This window comes from Malaclemys terrapin, chromosome 16 (genome assembly GCF_027887155.1).
Source record: "Malaclemys terrapin pileata isolate rMalTer1 chromosome 16, rMalTer1.hap1, whole genome shotgun sequence".
Classification (NCBI taxonomy): Eukaryota; Metazoa; Chordata; order Testudines; family Emydidae; genus Malaclemys; species Malaclemys terrapin.
Window position 1 is genome coordinate 12,170,728 of NC_071520.1, and position 21,610 is coordinate 12,192,337.

Genomic DNA, 21,610 nt, shown 5'->3' on the forward strand with positions numbered 1-21,610 from the left:
GCAGCCTATGGCACGTGTGCCAAAGGCGGCACTTGAGCTGATTTTCAGGGGCACTCACACTGCCCGGGTCCTGGCCACTGGTCCGGGCTCTGCATTTTAATTTAATTTTAAATGAAGCTTCTTAAACATTTTTAAAACCTTATTTACTTTACATACGATAGTTTAGTTATATATTATAGACTTATAGAAAGAGACCTTCTAAAAACATTAAAATGTATGACTGGCATGTGAAACCTTAAATTACACTGAATAAATGAAGACTCGGCACACCACTTCTGAAAAGTTGCCGACCCCGATCTACAATCTATACTTACAGGTAGAGATGGCATTTTGGCTCTATATCTCTATTTTCAGACAACTTTCTGGAAACACTACCTTTCGGACTGAAATGTCTTACGTTTGGTCTTAATACAGAAATGTGGTTTTTTTTTAAATTAAGTTTCATAAAAATGTGTTGAGCAGTTTAAGTTATCTGAGCATCGGGAAAGAGTGGTTTATAAATGTTAATTGTTTTAAAACAATGTTTTTACAATCAGGCTTTTCATTTGTAAATTTTATTTAAACAAGAGCTAGTGAAACATTTTGGATGAAATATGAACTGACTCACCATTCTTCGTCCAAACAAAACATGAATTTCTGAAGTCTGAAAAGATTTTTCTATCTTTTGAAAAAAAATAAAATAAAATAAAGCTCCACATCTCAGTACCTGCTGGATATAGCTGAAACCCCATGAAAAGGGCTATTCTGGCTTTTCTCCCACTGTTTCCAATCCAAACTGTGTTGGAAATGGTGATATTTCCAGTCTCTTTTAAAGGGCAGGCACACAAGAGGGGAGTGTTGTTTTCTCCATGCTGTGAACAGTTGTTGGCATTAGTGTACAGCTCGATTACTTAGATAGCTTGAAAAGGGGCCAACAAGCAGCTCCACTCTTAGAAACAGCAAAATAAATCAACAAAGCAAAAAGGGACCACATTATGGGCATATACATGAACAACTCACATTGGCTTCAACAGGAATTGCTTGCATATATCTGAGGTCAGAATTTGGCAGAGAGAGAAAAAGAGCGCACACTTATTTCTCCCCCAATAAAGAATGAACACACTCAATGTTCAAACACCTTCTTTGACCACTGGGAACGCTCACTGCTGAGAGCAGTGGAAGTGGGTTTCAACTTTTAAGTCCAGCTACTTTAAGGGTCAGAGGAATTAAGGGGGGCACTTCACTTGGGCTCCTTCCTAGAAATGTGTACTTACAAGTTTTCATTTTCCAGATTTTTTTTGCTGTGAACACTGCTTTTTCCTTTCTTTTTGTGCAAAAAATTTATTAGATTACTCATTGACATTTAGGTAATACTTTTGTTAATTCTTTGATTTTTGTAAAGTGTGTGTTAATGTTGAAATATCAGCATTATTTCTTACGTTCTGCCCTAACTATTTTTGTCAGAGAAAAGAGCTTCTCCTGCTGTTGACAGCAGAGATGGGGGATTTACAGAAGGCCATGTGCTGCTGGACTCATACAAGCTGAGTTCTACTTTACGCCATGAGTACTCCCAGTTACTTCAGTGGGGCTACTTGACAGATAAGGAACTACTCAGCATGAATAACGGAATTAAAATACAGTCAAGAGAAAGGTAGTTTTACAAGTGAAAAATTTTCTTTGACACAGAAAAAAAATGCAAACTATTTAAGGCAAGTATGCCCCTTTTTCTTTATGCTTCATTGCTAATTCCACAAAAGCAGAGACTTAGGAATACCCTTACAGGATAACATTTAGCTTTTTGACTGGCTTGTGAAGTCTTCTGGTGGCCCTGAGGATCTCTTTGTGGAAGTCTGAAATATCTGCTGACGTTTCTACCACAAAGCATCAGACATGACTCCCGGGGTTGGTTTGTACTTGCTGTAGCGAAGTAATGCCTCACCAGTGCAGCACCTCCTGCTGGTTGTCTTGGGAATTAGCTCTTTCAGCACTCAGAGTGCCCTCTGCTGTCTGGTCACTCACCTGCCTCCGGCCCCATGTCCCACCCAGACCCCAGTGCCCCTTTATCTCAGGGTTCTGCCCCAGCAGTATCCCCACTCTCTGGGTCTCCTAGCTGTGGCTGCTTCCCCAATCAGCCCAGCCTTTCACAGGAGCGGGGTAACTGCCCCGCTACACTTGCCCCGCACTAGAGAGGAAGAGGTTAAGGCAGCACTTTTGGCAGTGGAAGCCATGCCCCTTTGTCCCTGCTGGGCATGCGCCAACTGCTGCTATGGTATAAAAAGGAGCAGCCCAGCTCAGTCAGGGCTGACTGCAGAGGAGGGAGGATGTACCTTACCAACTCCATGGGATCAGGAGACACCAAGACTCAGACTGGTACCCAGATACCGGCAGATCCCATGGAGATTGCAGTTGCTGGGAGTAGCATTGCCCGAAGAGCTGGGGGACTCCGAAGATGCCCAGACTTCAACTACAGGAATCACGGTAGGAAGTAACCCAGGAAGGGACTCAGGGCTGGCCTTAGGGAAAATGGCATCATAGGCAAACTTGCATTTTGGTGCCCCTGGCCCCGGTGGGTGTAGTGCCCCCCCCCATTGTCCCTGACCCCTCTGTGCTCCCCAGGTTCCCCACCCTCCCTTTGCCCCAAAGGCCTGCTCCCACTCTTGTGCCCCTAATCCCTGCACCTCCTTCACTCCTAACCCCCGCATCTCCCTCCTGTACCAATGTGGGGAAACTGACCTGGCTGCAGGAAGCAGCTGGCATTGCTGCTTGCTCCCCCAGGGACTGCTGCTCCTCTGCCCTGCACACCCCTAGGGGCCTGTGTGGGGAGAAGCGAGGCGCAACATCAGTGCTCCCTGCATCAAGATCACTTTCCCTATGCAGCCCAGGCAGGGAGATGAAAGCAGCAGCTGATGATGCCTCACAGCACAGCCCAGGTGGGGAAAGGGGGTGTGTGTGTGTCAGTGTCTGTGTCAGTCAAAAGCTAGAGCTGGCCAAAACACGAGCCATGTGCTGCTCCCACTGAAAGGGAATCATCACACTATCTCATCCTTCACATTTCTCATATGAACTACCAGGCCTTGAAATAAAATTTTGTATGAAATGGGGCAAATTAAAAAACTGTTTACAATGTTTTTTAAAAATAAAAGTATGAAAACCTTGAATACATTTTATTCACGGTATCATTATTCATACTACTCTTGCTAGTCCTTCCCCCTCCCCCCAGGCAGAGAGGCACAGAGACTAGGATCAGGACCAGCTGTGCTCCCAAAAGACAAGGCCAATCCTCCAAACTAGACCAGATCCACATCTCTCCCTAGACCAGGGGCACTCGCGGGAAGATGGGGCAGGGGGAACTCGGGGTGTGTGTCCAGTCTCCCCCAGGGCCGCTGGTGGGGGGATGGGGCAGGGGGCACTGGGTCTCTCCCAGGGGTGCTGGTGGGGGGATGGGGCGAAGGGACTCCAGTTGCTCCGTGGGGCCTCTGCTGAGGGGGTTTACCTGGAGCAAGGAGCACCCACTGGTTGGGATGTCCATCCACTGGTGGCTGAGCCGCCTCCTGCCCAGCATGGTTCAGGATCCCCACGCTCCCCGGCCTCTGCATTCGAATAATTGTGGGGCATGGGTGGGCGCACAGGGCGGGGAGGGAGCTGCATGCACAGCACCCTCCCACCACCACTGCCCCAGCCAGGCAGGGGCCTGAGAGCCCAGGGAAGAGGCAGAGGCCTGAGAGCCCAGGGAAGAAGCAGGGGCCATGCCATGGGGGATCCCTGCTGTCCACAGCATGCGGCAGCCAGAAATCCCCAGGCCTGCCGCCAAGCCTCCCCCTCCACCCCTGATCACACCACCAAGTGGTACGAGCCTCTGGCGGAGGAGGTGGGACCAGAGCAGAGCCACAGTGGCTGAGGGCACCTCTCCACCCCAGTAACGGCCGGAGCCCTCAGCTGGCCGAGAGGAGCAAGGGGGGGAGGGATGGGAGAAGGTAGCCCTGGGCTGGCTGGCCGAGAGGAAGAAAGGGGCTGGGCCTGGGGGTGGGGAAGAGGAGCCAGCGCTGCCCACCAAACCTCCGCTATTGACATCCTTCCCTGCAGTCGAGGGGAGTCCTATTGATTCTGCCCATTAGGCCACATATCTCTGAGGCTAAGGGCAGCCATATTGATTCAACTGCGGAGCTACCATGCCCTTAGCCTCCCCCACGAGTGGCGGGGCGTACTTGCTCCGTGACACAACTCAATAAATTATGTTTTTCCTGGTAATCTCCCTCCCCGTCAACATATTTTCAGTTCTAGGTGCTTCCAAGAACAGTTGTTTCCTATCCCAGTGAAATTGTTTACAGTGGTTTCTGCCTACGGTTGTGTGAATTTTTCATAATGAAACCCCAAGTCAGGTTAAATTCTGGGGATTTCCTATATCCGCATACAGGGTGTATCTCAGACTTAGGGTCAGTGAGAACCAAAGACAGAAGGAGCATTCTCTAGCGCTGTAGAGAAAGGGCCAGATTGCTCAACCTCCTGAGGTCCTTTCCCAAAGAGGTAGAGGCAGGAAAGGCAGACAATACAGATGCCTTGTAAAGCTCTGGAATGAGAGAGGATGCCAGCCAGCCCTCCCCTTCACGTATTCGGCAAGGATGAAATAAAAGCCAAATACTCACTCTACATAAATAGATAACAAAAGGCAACTTGGGGAGCAGGTTGAGCTTGGTGGGTGACAGCGGCCCCTGAAAAGAAGGGTGGTGGAATTCCTTGATTTTGTATGAAACCAAGGAGTTTCACTTGGTTCCAGTCCAGATTTGCTTAGAAAATCTAGGGAAAACTGGAAACTCCACATGAAATTTGGGAGACCCAAATGTTTGAGTGAAACATGTTGATTTTAGATCACTATCGCTCTCCAAAACAAAACAGGTGGGTATTGCACATTCTAGAGATGTCTTTCTGCTTTTCAGCTGAGGCTCTCTGTTGTGATAAGGGGCCTCGTTCTCTACTGCCCTGTTCTTTGTGTGCAGGGCAGTAGAGAGGCAGAAAGGATGCAAAGTGGGACTAAAACACTGTCTTTCTGATGTGGTAGCATTTGCTATCCATTTGGATTATACACGGTGAAGGCAATGGAGAATCAGGCCCACAGACTCTGTCATATTTGTGCAAGCTGTACTAAAAAATTCAACCTGTGCCTGGCCCCTAGATGATGTGCATGAAATAGATAAAGAGCTCTGAAACATAGATAATCCTCCTCCCCATCTTTTACCTTACAGCAGCTTATGCACTCCATGCAGTAGTGTCTAGAGATCAGCATGCAGAACAGAGCTCTAGTGTGAGCAGCTCTCCCTTAGGGATTCATTTCCAGTAACTCTGCTCCAGTTTTTGGAAGATCATATTGTACTTTAGTAGATTTGCATAAAGGGGTGTGATTGGACACCGTCAACTTACAAATAATGTGGAGCAATCCCAGGGGAATGGAAAATCCCAAGGTGGGGGAAGAAAACCCTGATGCTCTTTGTAGAGTTTCCTCCAAATTCTTCTGTTTGGTCAGGTTTATTCCTCCCATGGAAGAAGCAGAGTGTGTGGCTCTTGAGCCCCATTAATCTCAAGAAACTGCCAGAGGCACAACGCCATCCTTCACACTGGCTTCAAGCCACTCTGCCGCCCATCTGACTCCTGGACAGCACTGTTCCAGTTGAGCGGCCTGCCAGGGAATCCCCCACAGGCAGCTGTCTCTGGAACCAAGGGTTCCCTATTGGGCAGGGGCTTTGCACAAAAGGAAAGGCCAAGAATTTGTGGGGTTTGGGGGAGGATCATGTGTATTCAGAGCCCAAGGACCTCAGTTCCTTTGCAGTTTGCTTTTGTTTTGTATTAATATAGCCCAAGGGACTGGGGCAGGAAATAAAACTCATAAATTAAATCCATTGTAAAGACAGCCCCTTAACCCTACAGATGCTCAGTGCACATAAAGAAATGCAAAGACTTCCAGTGGATGACACTTTTTGAGAAAAGGCAGGGTACTACACCCCTTTGAATAATTGGGGAAACTGAGGCACAGCACAGGGGCAAGACTTGCTCTAACCACTAGACCTCACTTGGAAACAGAAACCAAGAGTTCTCCCTATTCGTGCATATAGAGCATTTGTGGGAAAGGCTGACTTCTGACCCCCTTCCATAAAGAAGTGGGGATCCACACATGAAAGGCTCAGTTTACTGAGATCTGGGCAAACAATCAAGCTCTGTTTCAGTGTGACCCACATCTTCAAAGGTATTCAGGTACCTAATTACCTTTGAAATCAATGGGAGTTAGCAACACCTGAATCCCTTTAAGGATTTGGGCCTGCAGCCTGTTGGTTAGACCATTATACTGCAACTCAAGAGATGTGGGTTCTACTCACAGCTCTGCCATTGATTTGCTGGATGACCATGAGCAAGTCATGTCACCACCCCGTGCCTCAGTTTCCCCATCTGTAAAATAGGGATAATGATACTGCCCTCCTTTGTAAAGTAATTTGCGATCTAATAATGGAAAGAGCTATAAAAGAGCTAATGAATTATTATTTATTTTTAATTTTATTATTTATGATAAAATCTCATTTATATAAATGGGAATATTCTTTTAGAAAAGAATTTTCTAAGCATATTCTAAACTCCTTGTTGTCATTGCATTATTGCCATTTAGAGAAAGAAGCTGTTTCTCTCAGTGAGAGCTGCAGCCTTAATGATCCTCTGTTGCAAGGGCCCAGTTTGATGAAGCAGAAGAGACCTGATTACTCCCATTAAATTCAATAGGAGCAGGTTTGTGTCCAAAGGTTGAAAAAACTGATTTTCCATTTGAAAATAATTACAAATCAGAAAATTTCAAAACTGCTGTAAGGTACAGTCCTTGAGCCTTAAAATTCCACCTCTTTTTGGGGGGGTGTCTTTGCTACTGGAATTCAGTGGTTTTTTCAATGGCATTCACCCGGCAAGGAAGGGAGGATTTTAAAGCCAGAGGACAGCAAGTTTTATCATTTTAATAGAAATATTTTCTGGTTATTTTTATAGTTGGCTGTACAACAATTAAATTAACCACCCCCACACACACTTTTTTTTTTTTTTTTTTTTTGGATCCCTAGGAAAGATATGTAATCAATATGGAGAGAAACTCTACTAACATCTAGAGGTAATGGAACCAGGAGCACCCAGAAGTGTGGATTTTAGGGCTTTAACACGGACAAGGCTCCTATGGCCAGATCTCCTGAACTAGCAAATGGTATATCTACCAGAAGCCACTGGATCCTTTTCTACACTACAGCTCCCATTGGTGCCAACACCAGGACAGCTGAACAATGAAAACAGGTGGTCATTTTTAGTAATTTTGGTAAAAAGAGTACAATGCTACAGAATCCCCGTTAGTCTTCTAACCTTTCAAGATTAAAAAGGACCTCCTATTTAATCTGCCTTAAAGTATTAGACTCAGAGCCTGCAAAAATACACATTATTAACTTAAAGCACAAGAAATCCCATTGACTTCATTGGGACTACTCATATGTTTAAAGTTAAGTACATGCAAAGATCTTTGCAGAATTGGGGCCTTAACTGGGAAGGGAAAACAAACAATACCTGAATTATAAGAGATTCCAGGAACTGTGTCCTCTTAAAAGGACACAATCAACTCTAAAAACACACTACTTTCTGGAGCTTTTAAAATGTACTGTTATAAGCAACTCCTAAAACAACATTAGCAGAAAGATTATGAATTTTTTTTTCTTCTAATCAGTTTGTTTGCTGTGTATACTTGGCAGCAGTGTCATCTGTGACCCACCACCCTCCTAGTGAAAAAGTTTTTCCCAATATCCAACCTAAACCTCCCCCACTGCAACTTGAGACCATTACTCCTTATTCTGTCATCTGCTACCACTGAGAACATTCTAGATCCATCCTCTTTAGAACCCCTTTTCAGGTAGTTTGAAAGCAGCTATCAAATCCCCCCTCATTCTTCTCTTCTGCAGACTAAATAATCCCAGTTCCCTCAGCCTCTCCTCATAAATCATGTGCTCCAGCCCCCTAATCATTTTTGTTGCCCTCCGCTGGACTCTTTCCAATTTTTCCACATCCTTCTTGTAGTGTGGGGCCCAAAAGTGGACACTGTACTCCAGATGAGGCCTCACCAATGCCAAATAGAGGGGCATGTTCCAAAGGTCTAGTCAGAAGTCTGTAAGAGAGAGCTCTATTTTGCAGCCCACCTTTAAGGTTATTAGAACCAAAGATATTCTTGTTAAGGGCAAAAACCCTCTTCTCAGATCTGAACCCTGAAATACAAAGCCAAAGATACTGATGGCATGCTGTTTGCTGCACAACTGAGAATGAGCTAAAGACAAAAATTTTACATGATCTAGAGTCTGAAGTCAACCTGCTCTTACAGCGCAAGAGCTAAGCCATGACTTCTGCTCACAGCACAATGAAGAGGAAATCCAATGGCTGAATATTTTAGTTTTTCTCTTTCTTCATTACTGAACTCCTATTCTAATGGATCAGATACTGGTTGGGAAATAATATGGGGCCAAATATTCTAGTGCTGGCTAATCATATGTTGGCTGTATTCTATAATCTTTTCCTGCCTATGGCACTACCACCTGAAAATAATACAAATAGAACTGAACTTTGTGAAATCTGATGTATTACTTTTTCTGTGTTTGCTTATTTTGGGGGAGAGGGGGAGAAGCGTTCTTTTGAGTTAAGTTTACTACTATATCTCCTTTGTCCCTCAGGAACCAATGGGAGATGTACTTTATTTTCTTATTGGTCATAAATGACAGTTTGTCAAACACTCACTTTTTTGATTGTCTGTATTTATTTCTCAGTAATATGAGCTAGGTCTAGTTTGGGTGTTGTTGTGTGTGTTTGCAACAGTGCAGATTCAGGGTCACTTTGTGTACTTTTTAAATATAAAACATCTTTTTCTGTTTGAAAACCAAAAATACATTTTACATTTTTTTTTCATGATCAATTATTACTATCTTGTGAAAGACTTTCCCCCCCTTATTCCCCACAAATGCATGAAGGCAAAACTACAGACAACAACCCAACAAACAATTTATTTTTTAACAATGTTTCCCAAAATATTTCCATAAAGCAGCAGCTCCCTAATGGTGCTGTAATTTTGAAGGCTGGATGCTTTACAAAGAATTATACTTTTGTCTTATTTTATACAATCCCTGTTTTTTTTTTTCTTTTTTCCCTCTGAGTCTTTGAAAGAGTTAGGGCCCTCCTTTCAATCATGAAGGTTATGATAAGTGAAAACTGCTATGTAATGTTAACTGCACAGCTAAAACTAGCATATCTTCCAGGTCTCTAGGCTAGCCCTGAGGTAGCTGTCCACAGGCTGCTGGATTCAGTACTTGTTACTGTAGACTTGGCTTCTGTGGTGAATGCTGATTCAGCATTTGACCCAATGACTGGGAACTACAGATGCACTAGGAATATAACAAAAATATGAAGAAACTCCTACATAGTAAGAACTGATCTGCAGATGCACTCAGTTCAGAGGAATAACTTTCTCAAAAATTTTTTGTTTATGGGACACCTGATTCTTAGATTTTTCTAGTCTTTCAAGATACAAAAATAGAAAAGACATCCCATTTAGCCTACTGGCAATAGTAGCAATAGCAAAGGGGACATCAAGGTTTAAATCCTCGAAAGTGTCTTTCACCATCAAACCTGACAGGGAGACTAGGGTTATGTTCATACTAGGAGCAAGGGGTGTGATTTCCTTGCTCCTATACACATACTCTTTCACTCTTCTCAAGCTAGTGTGAGTATAAATAGCAGTGAAGCTACAGTAGCATGGGTATTGGCATTGTAAGCATGTGTACGTGAGCTGGGGACTCATTCTCTTCCCCCCACCAAACTCATAGTGCAGACATACTCCAAGGGCTTGATCTTCTGCAAAGCTCCCATTTACTTGAATGATGCAGGATTAGGGCCTAAATGTGAAAGGGTGAAATTCTGGCCCCAGTCAGGCTAACAGTGCTGAGATCCACTGGGCTCCCAGCTTTTTGAACCTAAGCTGATACCACCTTCAGGAAAGTGCATTCATGATTTCTTTCTTCTTCTTGAAGCCATTGGTATCAAAGAAGCTGTATCCTTGAAAGTTATAAATATTAGAATCCAGTCATCTGTATCTAATGCTATTTCAAATAATTTCACATGAGAAAAATAAAAATATAGCTACTTGTAATCTTCTTTAAATACTCTATTCAATTCTTCATGTGCTAAAAAGTGAATCACAGGCCTTTCTTTGTATAATTAACCCAGATCTAAAATTACTCGTTAAAAAGAGGGTGCTAGAGAGACAGTTGAATGAAATGAAACTATTATAACTAAATTTTGCAGTACAAAGAAGGGAAATTGAGGGATACCTCTGGTCTTTGAATTGCTTTTTTTCTATACCAACCGTGTGTATATGTTGTGATATTGTTATTTACATATAATAAACCTCAGTGAAATAAATTAGAAAAAAACCTACTGGATTTTGCAGCTTCTTCTAACGTATTCCTATTTTATGAGAATTTACATTGAAACTAAACATGTATGAATTCTGTATAACTTCAAGAGTTTTGATTGGTCTGAGAAATAAACCTACCCGTCCCCAAAATTCCAGTAAACAAGCAAGGCTTCAACTTTGGTGAGTGATTGGCAAAGTAAAGATGCCCAAATACTTGGGCAAGCATGGATCCAGCTATACTGTATATTGGGTATTATACAAGAAAAGGATTTCATGACATTTTGCTAGTTAAACATTATCTCCTTCGGACTGACATAAAATTCTTATTGACAATATAGGTAAAATCCTGGTCTGCCCTACAGAGAGGCATTAGGGAAAGAAAGGGTCCAGACACATCACCCTAACCAGACTACTCTCTCAAACAGTTATTCATCAAGACTCACCTCACAAAGTGACATTTATGGAATTCCTAAGAAGGCAGCAGCATAGAATTGTCCAACAATCTCAAGAAACAAAAACTATACATATTCTTTTTTCAACATGTGCTGTGGATTTTGGGGGGATAGGGTTATATGAGCATATAATCAGAACAACAGTTACAGCATTGAAATCTAATAATAATAAATGGCTTTTCTGGTTATCAAACACCCCAGATTTATTTTGGCATTTAATCTCCTGTAAGAGTTATTTGCCAGCCTCACAGGCTCATCTGCCATATATTTTCCTTACAATTGTTGTGGGAGTTTGAGTGCCAATGTTGCAATCAATTAGAAAAAGAAATGCCATACTGAAGACTTGTTTGCAGCAAGATGTAGAGACTCCTTGTCTTCAGGAGGCTGTGGAGATGAAATAGAGGGAAAGATATGCTTGTGTTCAGTATAGGGATACTGAAACCCATTTTGCTTGTATTAAATGAGTTTGTATGGAAACATGGGTTTTGTCTGTACCATTGATCAAGAACATCTGAAGTGTCGCCTTAGTGTTGCACTGCCACAACAAAACTAAAAATTGTCACTAAAGAGTTGCCACACCACTGATTTGCCTCATTCTCAGAAGAGCTTCACTTCTAAAATTCATTATCCATCTATTGGTGCTGTTTTTCAAATGTAAAGTACATTCCATTGTACCTTCAGAATAGTGATGTCAGCTTCTTTTGTAACTACAGTACTTGTTCTTTATGGAACAGCAGATTAACCTGCAAAACTTATGATGCCTTTATCCACATACTGTCCTTTCACATATATGGAAACTGTTCTGTGGTTGCATTCCTTTAGCAGTGTAGTTGAGATGGCCTCGTGTGCAATGGGAAGGAAAAGGAATATTAAAAGCAAAACATTATTTTTAGTAGGATTTCAAAACTGGTCATTGTCTCTTAATGCATATGCACCTTGGAATGTATTTGCATATTTAGAATTTCTAGCAACAGTCTCCCAGAACCGTGGGTCTACACTTAAAACTTTTGCTGATATTATAATGTTGGTTGGGGTTTGAATATTTTTGACATTTTCATGCCAGTAAAAGCTCTAATGTAAATGCAATTATACAGGCAAAAAAGTGCTTTTTGACAATATAGCTTATTCTGTTAGGTGAATTGGTATAAGCTTTATTGGCAAAAGCACATTTTTGCAAGTATAAGTTGTGGCTACACCAAGAGGGTTTCCCGGTATAGCTGTACTGGCAAACCTTTTCTAATGTTGACCGTGCCTAAGAAGAAAATGCCTAAAGCTTGGGGGCAAATCTCCCTTTTACTCTGAGGTTCAATGCTGGGCTTTTATTTATGTGTTGGATGTGAGAGCACGCTTTTAGGCTGTATCTGCACTTGAAAATTCAACCAGTGCTGCAGCTCAACCAGCGATAACAGTGGAAGCGGTAATGTAGACAGGACTCAGGTGCTTTTACCACCTTGTAGTCTAGCCCACTTGGTTTGGAAAAAAAAAAAAAAAAAAAAAAAACCACTCAAGGCCAATCTACACTATAGTTTCCACCATTGCTACCTCCAATGGAGATGCCCAAATGGTGAAATATGGCTAAGAAATGGCCTTAATCAATCAGGACAGGAGGATCACACATTTTTAGAGGCTACTGATATACAGTTTGAGAAGTTTCTGATCAGCTTGAAAGAATTAAAAGGAAAAAGTCATCAACAAACAAGGAAAATAATAAGTAAGATAATGTAGGCATTAACGTGATAATGGAATGCTTTATTTCACAGGTAAATTGAAGCTTGTAAGATGTTGATATTGGACACTGACTGTGCAAAAGAATGCAATGGTCAGCCAAATCTATAGCTGTAAAAGGGACAAAGAATGAAAAAATGTCAAAGGCAAAAGGAAAACACAAGAGAAGAAAATATGTGTAAAGTAGAGAGTGAGTGAGAAGGAAAAACTGCAACAGAAACACAAAAATAAACGTGCCCTACTACACTGAATTATGTTTTTCTCCCTCAAGAGAACTGTTGTTCTAAAATGTATGTAGATGGTGGCTAATACAATACAATCACTGCCTTAGAAAGAAATAAACAGTAAAATTGTTTTAAAAAATAATCAACACTAATTTAGACTGGGACAGATATGAGGGAAATCTGTACAACTGCAGAAAAAATGGAAGAGTAAAGTGTGTGTGTGTGTGTGTATTGGTAGAATGTGTATATGTACATGTGTATTATATAATGTGTGTGTAATATAGCAGTGAAGACAAGCAAATCGTTCAGCAACATAGCTCCTTATACAACGAGACCTATCTAGCAGTCAGGGAAAGAGCAAGAGAAAGCGAAGGGCTGCAGTGAGCATGGTTCCAGCACTGCCTTTCCCCTCCCTAAGCAGCAGCACATTCCCTGCTATTCCATTGGAGAGCACGTGTGACAATCCAGGCTCTGTCTTCCAAGACAGCCAATCCCGAAGTACAGTGCCTCTGCAAGTTAGCAAGCGCCTCAGACCCAGACAGCTGTGCTCTACAGTGTGGTCCTCCTTTCAGTGTAAAGATAGCTGTACCCCCACCTTCTGTTGACTTGGAAACAAGCTCTCTACCTCTGACTCCTCCCACTACAGCCAACCAAAAACTCCCCCTGCGCTGTCTTCTGTGTGTGATCACTAAACACCTCCCTGTCTCACACCAGGGGACCACGGGACACAGACAAGTGCTTCTGTTTTATTTTTTTTAAAGGAAGAAAATGGGAAAAAAGGCAAATTTTCCTGCCTCACATGGGCTTTTGGTCTAATGCCTCTGCAGCTGCTGTCCAGCTTCTCCCGGTGAATCCTAAATACTGATGTGAAAAAGGGCCACAGGAGAGACAGGGAAGCTCTAGTGGATGTGAACATTTGTACTGATGAATTGAAGAGGTGGAGGCTCCCTGCTTGCCTGGCTGTGAGAAGGTAAGTGAAATGCTCGGCATTTCTCTGGCTCTCTTAAATCAGATTAAGGATTAGCATAACTCTCTCCTCTGTTTTCTGAATAGGAAGGAATTTGAGAAAGGGAGGAGGGAAAGCTGTGATTTTGAAACAATAGGGAAGGTTTTGCTGGCTGAAGGCACAGCTGAATGTCACTGTGAGCTAGAAATGTTTTACTGTGTAGAGAGAAAATTAGTAAGGGTAGGAAGGCTGCTGATACAGTGAAAATGACCTTCCCAAGGGATGCTGGCCTTGTGTCAGCTGCAGGTTCAGCCTGCTATCTTTTTCACAGAATAAAGTCATCATCTCCCTTACTATCCTGGATTCTAATCCACATATATCCAATACCTGAGCCATACTAAGGTCCATTGTGCTCAGCTAATATTTCAGAAAGGTAATTAGCCAGATTGTCTCTGCTGGAAGCCATCCTTCCTCCCTCCATCCCCTCACATTTCCCTGTACAAGACCACTTCATCCTAGAGGGATGCAGATAGCATAACATTAATTAGAAAAGACACCTAGCTGTTGGATTCTTATGGTAGCTTCTCCCTATAAATGGCACATCTTGCTAAATCCTAAGCATGCCTGGCTCTGAGGAGAAGCTCTGTGGCGCTGGGGCGCATTATCTCATTGTGTGTTCATGCATGTGAAGGCGTGGAGAGGTTTTATTATATTAATCTGTACCTGTGCATGGTTCCCATCTGCAGTTCTGAACCACGAGTTTTTAGATACGTGTGTATCTACATTTTAATAAGTTATTCAAACATGGAAAGATACCCCAGGAAACTAAAGCCCTGCATACCTGCAGGGAAATACATGCCAGTTTTGTTTCTGGTAACAGAATTCTTCTGTTTGTGGCCATTGCTTTATACAAACTGTTTAATATGAGCTTTCACAGTATTTATTCTAAGGGCTACTGACCTATCTTAATTATATTTTGCCTTTGCAAGATTTGTGAAAAATTCAGTGCTTTTCACTCAGCATTCATTGGTATGCTGTCACTGTCACTCCTGTCCCCACAATTCTTAACATTGACTCCATAATTCGCGCCATTATGGGTCACACCCTTAGGGTGACAGACAAAAATCAATTTCACTGTAAAGGTTATAGCAGTAGGTCAGTTAGAAAACCCTGCCAATGTGAATACTTATATGTGTTAACAAGAAGTAAAAACTAGTTTTGTATTTTGTTGTTTCTTAAGGAGGATTTTTTTAACCTTAGGGATGTAGATATTTTATATCCAAGTGATAGCTAAAATCCTCTGTTTTGTGTAGGTGTATTGACTTTTCTTTAGTGGTGCATCTATCTGGTAATAGAAGGGATACTTTCAGCTTTCTGCAGGAGACAGTGCTTCATGCCATTAACATGGCTCACTACTGACAGATTTGTTTGGGAAATGGTCACCCAAAAGGGATTGATCTCTGCCCTTGGATAAAGGACACTATCACAGGATGGGCCCAAAGATAAGGAAGGATGGGGTTGCTTTCTACAAGAGAGCAGGGAATTTGTACAATCAAGGAGAGGAGCTCTTGGGTATGCAGCACATTTAAAATTAAAGCTTTTGACATCCCCCAGTACCAATGCATTGGATCTTGTTTTGTTTTTTTGTAGAAGAGTCCCTATTCTGTGTGTATGTGCATGTATGGAGGGGGAACCAAACAACTTCTGTGGAAGCTGGGAAGACCTCTCCCATATCTGAGAGTTGGACCTTAAAAAGATGAATCAACTCTTACATATTACCTAAAGAATGCTTCAGAGCACCCCAGTTTGTGGAATCTGTTCTTGCTTCATTGATCAGTGATGAACTGAACTGAGACTCTTCTGAAGTAATTAATATAGAGTCAGAGAAAATAAGCTTCCAGTACAGTAGGGATTTCATCTACAGGACTCGGGTTTGAATTTAGTCATGACAAAGAAGTGTTTAAAAATGATTTTCAGGTGGCTCTGAAAGTCTGAAATGGAAGTGTGTACCTTGTTACAGGTCAGTTTACATGTGAATGGTTTTCTGCTATTAACAGTAAAAAGTTAAAATCGATTAACAATTTATAGACAGAACCAGAAGATGGAACCTGGCCCTCCATCTTATGGAGTGTGTGTTGGGGGGAGGGTAACAGTGATAATGATGTTAGGTGTGTGGGAAAACTCAAGAGACTAATATAAAGGATCAGATCCTCAACTGGTGTAAGTGAGCACAGCTCCCTCGACTTCAGTGGAGCTATGTGAATTTACACCAGCTGGGGATAGGGCCCAGGGAATGATTTCCCCTCTATCTTCAGCAGATAATGATCTCACCACGTACAGACTGAAGTGCAATGATGAAGCAGTATGGAGGAATCTTATCACTATTTTAATCTGATTAGAATCCTTGGTCCAAATTTTACTCTGTTACTTTGGTGTAAATAGCAGTAACACCACTGACTTCTAAGGGGCTTCTCCAGATTGACAGCAAGGTCAGTGAGAGCATAATTTGGCCCATTGTCTCTGCTTAAAGACATGAACCTGATCTCAGAAGAGTTAATGAAAGTTTTGTCACTAATTTTAGTGGGAGCAGGAGCAGACTCAATATGAATGTGCACAGACCCACTATGTTTGCTAATCAATTTCTCCTAAACCCTCTAGGAACAAAAATGCTGAACAATTTAGTGGCAGATTTCAACAAGGTCACTGGCACAATGGCAAATTCCATAACTCTATACAACATCATCAACTCTAATATGTAACATATCAGAAATCCTATTGCATAGTTCACAGCAACTACAGTGTTATTGCTAAATAATTGGCCTCCCATAAATACTCTAAAGGATGACACTACCCACTTGCACCAGTAACAGCATGACAAAGTGGTAATTAACACATTTTTGTCAGAATAAAGTCAGAGATGAGTTTATTTTAAACTGTATATTTCCTTCTAGTATGGCATATTCAATCATTCTCTTTAGACCAGATGACCTCAGATTCAAATCAGTACTAACCCCACATTCCATAACAAGGAAGATCCTAACTAGTGGGATGAGTTGTCCTGTAATGAAATATATAGGACCAAATGTTGCTGTCCATAACACAGTGAAAATGCAGAGTAAATCCATTGCCCTTAACAGTTACTCTGCATTTACTTCAGGATATCCAAGAGCAAAATTTGGCCTATACTTTATAATCCATACTCAAAATTCACATTATCAAATAGTCTTTCCAGAGTGAAAGAAGAGTGATTAAGAAGTCCAAATTTCAGCTAACAAAGTTGAGATGACTCCAGTGGGAAAACCCTGGACTCAATGAGCAAATAGTCTGAAATTCCTTCTCATTCCAAGTGGTCTTTGGAAATTCAGTCTAGGGTAGAGTTACAGAGCCTATGATATGAGAGGACCAAATTCTGATATGAGAGGTTTGCAGCAGCTCCATAGAACAGCACAAGGCATGTGGCTCAGCACTAGCTGAATTCAATCTCATCTACTCTATAATGTTTAATCAACATTGTAACTAGTTAGTGATATAATTGCTTCTCAACATGATTTATATTCACAAACACAGTTAATGCACAGTAACTACCCCTATCAGCTAATCATGGTCTTGTTAGTGCCTTAGGCTAGCACATAATTTTTTTCCCTGTAACCAAATCCTAACCATGTTATTGTATTATGTAGGTGGGACTCCCTAACCGCCCTGAATAAACAAGTTAGCCAGTCCTTTCCCCTAGTTCTCTGAGCAACATTCGACAGTTCATTCCTCACGTGTTACTGGTGCTGCTCTGTGTGCATGTCCTCTAGGATTTCAATTCTCTGTTGAGGCAATGTGAAATAACTGCTTGCATTTTCAAAAAATGCACTGACACAAACAGGCAGCATTATAGGTGTTGATACACAAATACACTTGACATAGGTGTGTTGTGAAAAACCAACTCAACTATGTTTGTTGTAATCATGTTGTTTAAATAAATAAATAAAAACCCCAAACCACCACCTTTTCTTCCCTTTGACACTTGATTAAGGCATAAAATCAAAATGGTCAGACTATATTAATAAAATAATTTTTAACACCCATAATACATTTATACATGGAATAAAGTGATATTTCTGTCTTGGTGTTTTAAAAACAAAAAGAGAATAAAGTTCAGTGGCTAAACTTCCACTATGGTTGTGCTATGATAGAAGAAGGCTTATAAAACCAGAACTCTCTAAAAATAAAATTAAGAACTCCTCTATATAACTAAAGACACCAGACTCTATAAGTCTGTAAATCAAATAATGCAGATAACACTACTAGCAGCCCTCTAACTCAACTGTGCACCAAATGGTTAATAGAGCTGAGTGAATAATTTATAAGTGTTATGCAACAGCTACAAAACTAAAGCAGTCCACATCACCTTAGAGACTTCTTAGTCCTACATTAAATCTTCATTGGCCATGGCTGCTCCCTTATTGGATTTTTCCCAGCATTCCTTTCTGTGGCTGGCCCTTTAAATTTGGCAGAGCCAAGCAGCTGCAGTGCTAGAGTAGCCATTTTGTAACTGTAGCTTTCTCTCTTCCTGCTGGTAAGTGCCTATTATGTTTTTTTCCCCTTTTTTAATACCCAGGAAATAGTACATTCTCACATTCATTAAGAGTTTCTTGGGTACACTTTGCTACTTTTTCAAGTGTCCACAACAGATCAGTTTATTTTAATTTGTTATTCAATGACTTTTACTATGATGTTTAAAATTCTAAGACTAGTCTTCTTTAGATTTAAGCTATTGGTTGATCATGGTATTATTTCTCTTCCTGGACTGGTTTCTTGATGCAAATGTTCACCAAAAGCAAACTTAAAATTTGCTTTACTAAGTGTTTATGTGTGTGCCTAAAAACTTGCTTCCTACAAGCATAAGAGTTAATACAATATTATAACAATGGTTCCTGAGAGGAAAAAACAAAAGCATTGTGAAGATGATTTATTTGAACTTTTTTTTTTTTAAATTGAACAAATATTCTTGGGACACTGTCAGTATTCTTGTAATGCTGGTGATTAGCAACAGTTTAAAAGGTTAAGCGGCTTCACATTGAAGTACACTCCTCTTGTTATGTCAGCACAATATCCCTTGCTACCGTATGTCTACCCAATATAGATGTATGAAACAATTTTTAAAATACCCAATAATTCAAATTCCAACATCAAAAAGATGTGTGAATCTCTGTGTCCTTGTAATTACAAATTACAATCCTCCATCACCCAAACAGGACTGGTAATGTGCTGCAGCCCTGAATAGTCTAACCTGCCAGCAACCTAACTTTGAACATTCATACCGATCAATTGCACAGCAACTAGTAGCTGCTTTGCACATTTTGTTCTGGTAACTCATCAATTGCCTGATCCTGCAAGACTCAGGAACCTGAGTACGAATTCATTAAATTGAGGGAGCTCAGCATTTCATAGAAGGTGGTCAGTACCATGCAAATATCTGCTTCTAAGTGACTAGCATATTCATTATCCCCCAAAATACAATGGATCTAATACTTGGTTCTGCTGCAGCCCTCCTGCACCCCCCTGCTAGTGCAAAGGGGCATAAAGCAAGCTTAACTGGGTACCCGAGAATTCCCCTGGTATGTGGGGGCATCCCCAGCTGTTGTAGAGCTGGCCTAGCAACTCTGGACCTCCTCCTACTTTTGCAGCCAGGGGAAACTGGGGATGGCCAGAGTTACTAGAATAGCCTCTTGGGGTTAATAGACTAAGATTGCTCTGAATCAAACTGTGGGCCTCATAACCCTCAGATGGCTCCAGAATCCAAGATCCACAAAGGCATTGCCCCTCTTGGATCTTGCACTTAACACAGCTTAGCTGGTCCCAAGAATGGGGTCCAACATGAATTTTTGACTTTTTCACTTGCCCTAGGTACCTGCATAGAAATTCTTTTAAAAATACACAATTAGCCAACCCCTGCCAAGCAGAGACATCTTAAAATCAATCTATCCAAATAACATGCTCCATCATCTCTTTCCTCAGGCAGAAGTCTGAGTAAAGAGTGGACTTTTCATGGTGAGCTGAAGTTCAGACTTGAGCTTTGCCATACCATGTGGGGAAAGTGAATTCCAAAGGCAAAGGTCATCCACTGAAAATAAACTGCCTCCTGTTATCAGACATTCAAATGTAGGCACAGTTATCAACAGCTCATCAGTTCAACTGTGCATGGGAAGCACAGGGGAAAATAGCTTTGTTTCAAGTATTTAGGAATCAAACCATATAGGGCTTTAAAGATCCAGGCTGAATTGTAAAATAGGGAGCCAATGCAATCTTTAGCTCATTGGACTAACACTGAAGAAAGAAAGCAGCCACGCCCTCCACAAGTTGTACCTTCTTAAGAGGGGGGAGGGGGGTAGCTCAGTGGTTTGAGCATTGGCCCGCTAAACCCAGGGTTGTGAGTTCAATCCTTGAGGGGGCCACTTAGGGATCTGGGGTAAAATCAGTACTTGGTCCTGCTAGTGAAGGCATTTCAGGATCCCTTCCAGTTCTATGAGATAGGTATATCTCCATATATTTTTTATTATTATTATTATTATTATAAGACTCTTCAAAGATACCAAAGGCCCATGTAGAATGCATTACAGTAACCTTGCCTGGAGAACATAAAAGGGGACAGGATAATTTTTACAAGAATTGTACCAGAAAGAAAAAGTAACATATGTTGCAACAAAAACACGTTTAAAAAAGCAAGTTGGCCACCACAGTCAACTGGAACTCCAGACTCTTTAAACTGTGCACGTTCCTCAATAACAAACTCTATGAATAATTCCCCCACCAAACAGCATCACCTCTATCTTCTTTGGAAAGAGCCTCAGCCGACTGACTCTCAACCTGATACTGAGAAAACAGACATTGAACTCCCTTGGTTTCAATTCATAAGGGAAGCATACTAGTACTACAGCCTAAATCACCTCAGCATCCCTGCCCCCCAGCAGTCCCATACACTTGCTGGACAAGAAGGATTGACTGACTAGAACTGTACAAAATTACCCAAGAAAGCACATGCAAGATGGATGAACAATTACCCAGTGTCACCCTCTAAGATCTCTCTGAAAGCAAGAACAAGAACTGCTCAATTATAAACCCCTCCATAGTTAAGTCAAACTTTTTGATCATTAGAATCAAAGGCTGCTAACATCTACAGGAATCACCATGGAAACCTTATCTTCTACCTTGATCTTCAACCAATAAAACCAGTGAAGTCTCCATACCATACTCAGACTGAAAGTATGATTGAAAGTTCAAAGAGATCTAAGGAGCTCAAATGTTTCCAGAATTGCCTCACCACCACATTCTTAAAAAGCTTGCTCCAACAAAATAAGCTAGTGATGGGGGATAGTTAGTCTGGTTGTCAGAATCAAGAAATTATTTCTTGAGGAGGACTTAGACTGGTTATGAAAAAAGCTGGCACTCTGTTTTGACCCTCTGGGATGAGCTAGCTTCAATCAAGAGTGGAACCAATACCTCCCCATTTATTGTTATATGGTGCACGAGTCTAACACACAGGGAGTAGCCAGAAGCTCTCACCACATCCAAAACAGTGAACGAAAGTAATCAAAACTTGACCAGAGCATTTGTCCCCTCCAGCATTTATATAGCATTTGTCCTCTCCAGACTTAAAGGTTCAGGTTTTTATGGACACTGGACACTGAGGAAGTCAATCCTGTCCAGATCAGATTTATTTCATTTGCAAAGAGGACAACTCCTGAGGATGGTGTAACTTATGTTTTCCTCCTATGAAACGAAGAAGAAGAACAAGTGCTTCATCCGCCTTGATTACAAATGTTCTTGAGTTATGTCA

The 21,610-nt window shown here is 41.6% G+C and overlaps 2 protein-coding genes across 2 annotated transcripts in view; one reads left to right on the plus strand and one right to left on the minus strand.

Moving 5' to 3' along the window:
- RSPH14 (radial spoke head 14 homolog) overlaps window positions 1-21,610 on the minus strand; it is a 203,431-nt gene that overhangs the window by 11,252 nt on the left and 170,569 nt on the right. The window lies entirely within an intron of this gene.
- Window positions 13,478-21,610, plus strand: part of GNAZ (G protein subunit alpha z) — a 153,397-nt gene continuing 145,264 nt past the window's right edge. Inside the window, exon 1 of the mRNA XM_054006811.1 lies at window positions 13,478-13,806. The gene's annotated coding sequence lies outside the window, so the exon portion shown is untranslated. The remainder of the gene's footprint in view (window positions 13,807-21,610) is intronic.